General features: G+C 47.3%; 1 long non-coding RNA gene across 1 annotated transcript; it reads right to left on the bottom strand.

Annotated features, from left to right (window-relative positions):
• Window positions 1–2,749: 2,749 nt before the first annotated feature.
• Window positions 2,750–3,594, bottom strand: LOC135570309 (uncharacterized). Its single transcript, XR_010463513.1, has 2 exons — window positions 2,988–3,594; window positions 2,750–2,947 (listed from the first exon to the last, which is right to left on the bottom strand). It is a non-coding gene; the product is annotated as an uncharacterized LOC135570309 (long non-coding RNA).
• Between the last annotated feature and the right edge of the window lie 3,072 nt (window positions 3,595–6,666).

The following is a 6,666-nucleotide window of genomic DNA, read 5'->3' as shown; positions in this document are numbered from 1 at the left end:
TTATTATTATTAACTGGAAGACAAGTCATTATTATTAATCCGTTACCAGACGTTGGAAGACAAGTCATTATTATTAATCCGTTACCAGACGTTGGAAGACAAGTCATTATTATTAATCCGTTACCAGACGTTGGAAGACAAGTCATTTTTTATTAATCCGTTACCAGGCGTTGGAAGACAAGTCATTATTATTAAATCCGTTACCAGACGTTGGAAGACAAGTCATTATTATTAATCCGTTACCAGACGTTGGAAGACAAGTCATTATTATTATTATTATTAATCCGTTACCAGACGTTGGAAGACAAGTCATTATTATTAATCTGTTACCAGACGTTACAGCAGCAAGATTTGTGTCCTGTTGCCACAAGAAAAGGGCAACCAGTGAAGAACAAACACCATTGTAAATACAACCCATATTTATGCTTATTTATTTTCCCTTGTGTCCTTTAACCATTTGTACATTGTTACAACATTGTATATATATATATATATATATAATATGACATTTGTAATGTCTTTATTGTTTTGAAACTTCTGTATGTGTAATGTTTACTGTTAATTTTTATTGTTTATTTCACTTTTGTATATTATCTACCTCACTTGCTTTGGCAATGTTAACACATATTTCCCATGCCAATAAAGCCCTTGAATTCAATTGAGAGAGAGAGACAGTAGAGACAGTAGAGTGAGAGAGAGAGACAGTAGAGACAGTAGAGAGAGAGAGAGAGACAGTAGAGAGAAAGAGAGAGAGAAAGACAGTAGAGAGAGAGAGAGAAACAGTAGAGAGTGAGAGAGAGAGAGAGACAGTAGAGTACTCCCTCCCTCCCTCCCATCCTCCCTCCCTCCCTCCCATCCTCTCTCCCTTTCTTTTTTTATTTCTGTCTCTTTTGTCTTCTCAGGTCAAATGAAATCACAATCACAAGCATAGCTGGCATCTAAACTCACACCCAGTGACACACACAGAGTGACACACACACAGGGAGTGTTAAATTACACAGTAGGAGAATCCCTCTGAGTCACTCCAACTAATCTGGCCTGAAGGAGGAGCTCAGGAGACCCACAGACTGTGTGTCTCTCTCTCTCTCTCTCTCTCTGTCTCTCTCTGTCTCTCTCTCTCTCTGTTTCTCTCTCTCTCTTTATATATATATATATATACAGTTGAAGTCAGAAGTTTACATACACTTAGGTTGGAGTCATTAAAACTAGTTTTTCAACCACTCCACAAATGTCTTGTTAACAAACTATAGTTTTGGCAAGTCGGTTAGGACATTTCATTTTTCCAACAATTGTTTACAGGCAGATTATTTCACTGTGTCACAATTCCAGTGGGTCAGAAGTTTACATTCACTAAGTTGACTACTGTGCCTTTAAACAGCTTGGAAAATGACAGAAAAGGCGGACATGGCTTTAGAAGCTTCTGATAGGCTAATTGACATCATTTGAGTCAATTGGAGGTGTACCTGTGGATGTATTTCAAGGACTACCTTCAAACTCAGTGCCTCTTTACTTGACATCATGGGAAAATCAAAAGAAATCAGCCAAGACCTCAAAAAGAAAAGTGTACACCTCCACAGGTCTGGTTCATCCTTGGGAGCAATTTCCAAACGCCTGAAGGTACCACGTTCATCTGTACAAACAATAGTACGCAAGTATAAACACCATGGGACCACGCAGCCGTCATACCGCTCTGGAAGGAGACACATTCTGTCTCCTAGAGTTTAACGTTCTTTGGTGCGAAAAGTGCAAATCTACCCCAGAACAACAGCAAAGGACCTTGTGAAGATGCTGGAGGAAACAGGTACAAAAGTATCTATATTCACAATAAAACAAGTCCTATATCGACATAACCTGATCTTGTCCTTGCTCAGCAAGGAAGAAGCCACTGCTCCAAAACCACAATACAAAAGCCAGACTACGGTTTTCAACTGCACATGGGGACAAAGATCGTACTTTTTTGAGAAATGTCCTCTGGCCTGATGAAACAAAAATAGAACTGTTTGGCCATAATGACCATCGTTATGTTTGGAGGAAAGGAAAAAGGGGGAAGAACCGAAGAACACCATCCCAACCGTGAAGCACGGGGGTGGCAGCATCATGTTGTGGGGGTGCTTTGCTGCAGGAGGGACTGGTGCACTTCACAAAATAGATGGCATCACGAGGTAGGATAATTATGTGGATATATTAAAGTAACATCTCAAGACATCAGTCAGGAAGTTAAAGCTTGGTCGCAAATGGGTCTTCCAAATGGACAATGACCCCAAGCACACTTCCACATTTGTGGCAAAATGGCTTAAGGACAACAAAGTCAAGGAATTGGAGTGGCCATCACAAAGCCCTGACCTCAATCCTATGACTCAGTTACATCAGCTCTGTCAGGAGGAATGGGCCAAAATTCACCCAACTTATTGTGGGAAGCTTGTGGAAGGCTACCCGAAACGTTTGACCCAAGTTAAACAATTTAAAGGCAATGCTACCAAATACTAATTGAGTGTATGTAAACTTCTGACCCACTGGGAATGTGATGAAAAACATAAAAGCTGAAATAAATCATTCTCTCTACTATTATTCTGATATTTCACATTAAAATAAAGTGGTGATCCTAACTGACCTACGACAGGGAATTCTGACTAGGATTAAATGTCAGGAATTGTGAAAAACGGAGTTTAAATGTATTTGGCTAAGGTGTATGTAAAACTTACGACTTCAACTGTTGATACACTGAACAAAAATATACATGAAACACATGTAACAATTTCAAAGATTTTATTGAGGTACAGTTTATATAAGGAAATCAGTCAATTTCTATAAATTCATTAGGCCCTGATCTATGGGTTTCACGTGACTGGGAATACAGATATGCATCTGTTGTTCACAAATATCTGTAAAAAATAAAGGGGTTGTGGCTCAGAAAACCAGTCCGTATCTGGTGTGATACATTATATACCTTAATAAAAGGGTTGTGGCTTCCGTAATAAATTATATACCTTAATAAAAGGGGTTGTGGCTCAGAAAACCAGTCCGTATCTGGTGTGATACATCATATAACTTAATAAAAGGGGTGGTGGCTCAGAAAACCAGTCCTTATCTGGTCACCATTTGCCTCATGCAACCCAACACAACATCTCCTTCACATCAGGCTGTTGATTGTGGAATGTTGTCCCACTCCTCTTCATTGGCTGTTTCTGAATATTGGTGGGAACTGGAACACGCTGTTGTACACGTTGATCCAGAGCATCCCAAACATGCTCAATGGGTGACATGTCTCTACCTGCCTGTCTCTCTACCTGCCTGTCTCTCTACCTGCCTGTCTCTACCTGCCTGTCTCTCTACCTGCCTGTCTCTCTACCTGCCTGCCTCTCTACCTGCTCTCTACCTGCATGTCTCTCTAACTGTCTCTCTACCTGCCTGTCTCTCTACCTGCCTGTCTCTCTCTAACTGTCTCTCTACCTGTCTGTCTCTCTACCTGCCTGTCTCTACCTGCTCAATGAGTGACATGTCTCTGCCTGCCTGTCTCTCTACCTGTCTGTCTCTCTACCTGCCTGTCTCTCTAACTGTCTCTCTACCTGCCTGCCTCTCTAACTGTCTCTCTACCTGCCTGTCTAACTGTCTCTCTAACTGTCTCTCTAACTGTCTCTCTACCTGCCTGTCTCTCTAACTGTCTCTCTACCTGCCTGCCTCTCTGTCTACCTGCCTGTCCTCCTCTCTACCTGTCTCTCTACCTGCCTGCTCTCTACCTGCCTGTCTCCTGCCTAACTGTCTCTCTACCTGCCTGCCTCTCCAACTGTCTCTCTGCCTGCCTGTCTCTCTACCTGCCTGCCTCTCTAACTGTCTCTCTACCTGCCTGCCTCTCTACCTGTCTCTCTACCTGCCTGTCTCTCTAACTGTCCTCCTCTCTAACTGTCTCTCTACCTGCCTGTCTCTCTCCTGCCTGTCTCTCTAACTGTCTCTCTACCTGCCTGCCTCCAACTGTCTCTCTACCTGTCTGTCTCTCTAACTGTCTCTCTACCTGCCTGTCTCTCTACCTGCCTGTCTCTCTAACTGTCTCTCTACCTGTCTGTCTCTCTACCTGTCTCTCTACCTGTCTGTCTCTCTAACTGTCTCTCTACCTGCCTGTCTCTCTACCTGCCTGTCTCTCCAACTGTCTCTCTGCCTGCCTGTCTCTCTACCTGCCTGCCTCTCTAACTGTCTCTCTACCTGCCTGCCTCTCTACCTGTCTCTCTACCTGCCTGCCTCTCTAATTGTCTCTCTACCTGTCTGTCTCTCTACCTGCCTGTCTCTCCAACTGTCTCTCTGCCCTCCTGTCTCTCTACCTGCCTGTCTCTCTACCTGTCTCTCTACCTGCCTGTCTCTCTACCTGTCTCTCTACCTGCCTGTCTCTCTATCTGCCTGTCTCTCTACCTGTCTCTCTACCTGCCTGCCTGCCTGTCTACCTGCCTGCCTGTCTACCTGTCTCTCTACCTGCCTGTCTCTCTACCTGTCTCTCTACCTGCCTGCCTCTCTAACTGCCTGTCTCTCTACCTGCCTCTCTCTACCTGCCTGCCTCTCTACCTGTCTCTCTACCTGCCTGTCTCTACCTGCCTGTCTCTCTACCTGTCTCTCTACCTGCCTGCCTCTCTACCTGTCTCTCTACCTGCCTGCCTCTCTACCTGCCTGTCTCTCTACCTGTCTCTCTACCTGTCTCCAACTGTCTCTCTACCTGTCTGTCTCTACCTGCCTGTCTCTCTACATGTCTCTCTAACTGCCTCTCTACCTGCCTGTCTCTCTGCCTGTCTGTCTCTCTAACTGTCTCTCTACCTGTCTGTCTGTCTCTCTGCCCTACCTGCTTCTCTCCCTGTCTCTCTCCTCTCTCTCTACCTGTCTGCTTCTTTACACCTGTCTGTCTCTCTACCTGTCTGTCTCTCTCTCTCTACCTGCCTGCCTCTCTACCTGTCTGTCTCTCTGCCTGCCTGTCTCTCTCCCTACCTGCCTTCCTCCAACTGTCTCTCTGCATCTGTCTCCCCTGCCTGCCTGTCTGTCTCTCTACCTGCCTGCCTCTACCTGCTCTCTGCCTGTCTCTCTCTGCCTGCCTGTCTCTCTTTCTGCCTGTCTCACTCTGCCTGTCTCTCTACCTGCCTGTCTCACCTCTCTCTGCCTGTCTCTCTACCTGCCTGCCTCGTCTCTCTGCCTGTCTCTCTGCCTGCCTCTCTCTATCTGCCTGTCTCACTCTCTCTGCCTGTCTCTCTACTCTGCCTGCCTCTCTACCTGCCTGTCTCTCTACCTCTCTCTGCCTGTCTCTAACTGTCTCTCTGCCTGTCTCTCTACTCTGTCCTGTCTCTCTACCTGCCTGTCTCACCTGTCTCTCTGCCTGTCTCAACTCTCTCTGCCTGCCTATCTCACTCTGCCTGTCTCTCTACCTGCCTGTCTCACTCTCTCTGCCTGTCTCACCTGTCTGCCTCTCTACCTGCCTGTCTCTCTCTCCTGCTTGCCTGTCTGTCTCTCTGCCTGTCTCTCTCCCTACCTGCCTGTCTCACTCTCTCTGCCTGTCTCTCTCTACCTGCCTGCCTCGCTCTCTGCCTGTCTCACTCTGCCTGCCTGTCTCTCTACCTGCCTGTCTCACTCTGCCTGTCTCACCTCTACCTGCCTGTCTCACTCTGCCTGCCTGTCTCACTCTGCCTGTCTCACTCTGCCTGCCTGTCTCACTCTCTGCCTGCCTCTCTACCTGCCTGTCTCACTCTCTCTGCCTGTCTCACTCTGCCTGCCTCTCTACCTGCCTGTCTCACTCTCTCTGCCTGTCTCACTGCCTGCTCTCTACCTGCCTGTCTCTCTACCTGCCTGTCTCACTCTCTCTGCCTGTCTCACTCTGCCTGCCTCTCTACCTGCCTGTCTCACTCTCTCTGCCTGTCTCACTCTGCCTGCCTCTCTACCTGCCTGTCTCACTCTCTCTGCCTGTCTCACTCTGCCTGCCTCTCTACCTGCCTGTCCTGTCTCTACCTGCCTGTCTCACTCTCTCTGCCTGTCTCACTCTGCCTGCCTCTCTACCTGCCTGTCTCACTCTCTCTGCCTGTCTCACTCTGCCTGCCTCTCTACCTGCCTGTCTCACTCTCTCTGCCTGTCTCACTCTGCCTGTCTCACTCTCTCTGCCTGTCTCACTCTGCCTGCCTATCTCACTCTGCCTGTCTCACTCTCTGCCTGTCTCACTCTGCCTGCCTGTCTCTCTACCTGCCTGTCTCACTCTCTCTGCCTGTCTCACTCTGCCTGCCTATCTCACTCTGCCTGTCTCTCTACCTGCCTGTCTCACTCTCTCTGCCTGTCTCACTCTGCCTGCCTCTCTACCTGCCTGTCTCACTCTCTCTGCCTGTCTCACTCTGCCTGCCTATCTCACTCTGCCTGTCTCTCTACCTGCCTTTTTATATATTTAACAAGTCAGTTAAGAATAAATTCTTATTTGCAATGACGGCCTACCGGGGACCAGTGGGTTAACGGTCTCGTTCAGGGGCAGAACGACAGATTTTTTACCTTGTCAGCTCAGGGATTTCATCCAGTAACCTTTTGGTTAACCAACGCTCTAATCACTAGGCTAACTGCCGCCTCTTTGCCTGCCTCACTTCCTTTCTAGCTGCTTGTATCTCAAAGCTCTTCTCTCTCTGCTTTGTTTTCAGTCGCTGCCTGCTGGCGCCACCTGCT

This window comes from Oncorhynchus nerka, unplaced genomic scaffold (assembly GCF_034236695.1).
Source record: "Oncorhynchus nerka isolate Pitt River unplaced genomic scaffold, Oner_Uvic_2.0 unplaced_scaffold_988, whole genome shotgun sequence".
Classification (NCBI taxonomy): Eukaryota; Metazoa; Chordata; class Actinopteri; order Salmoniformes; family Salmonidae; genus Oncorhynchus; species Oncorhynchus nerka.
Note: the sequence above shows the minus strand (reverse complement) of the source record. Positions and strands in the feature narration are given on the sequence as shown.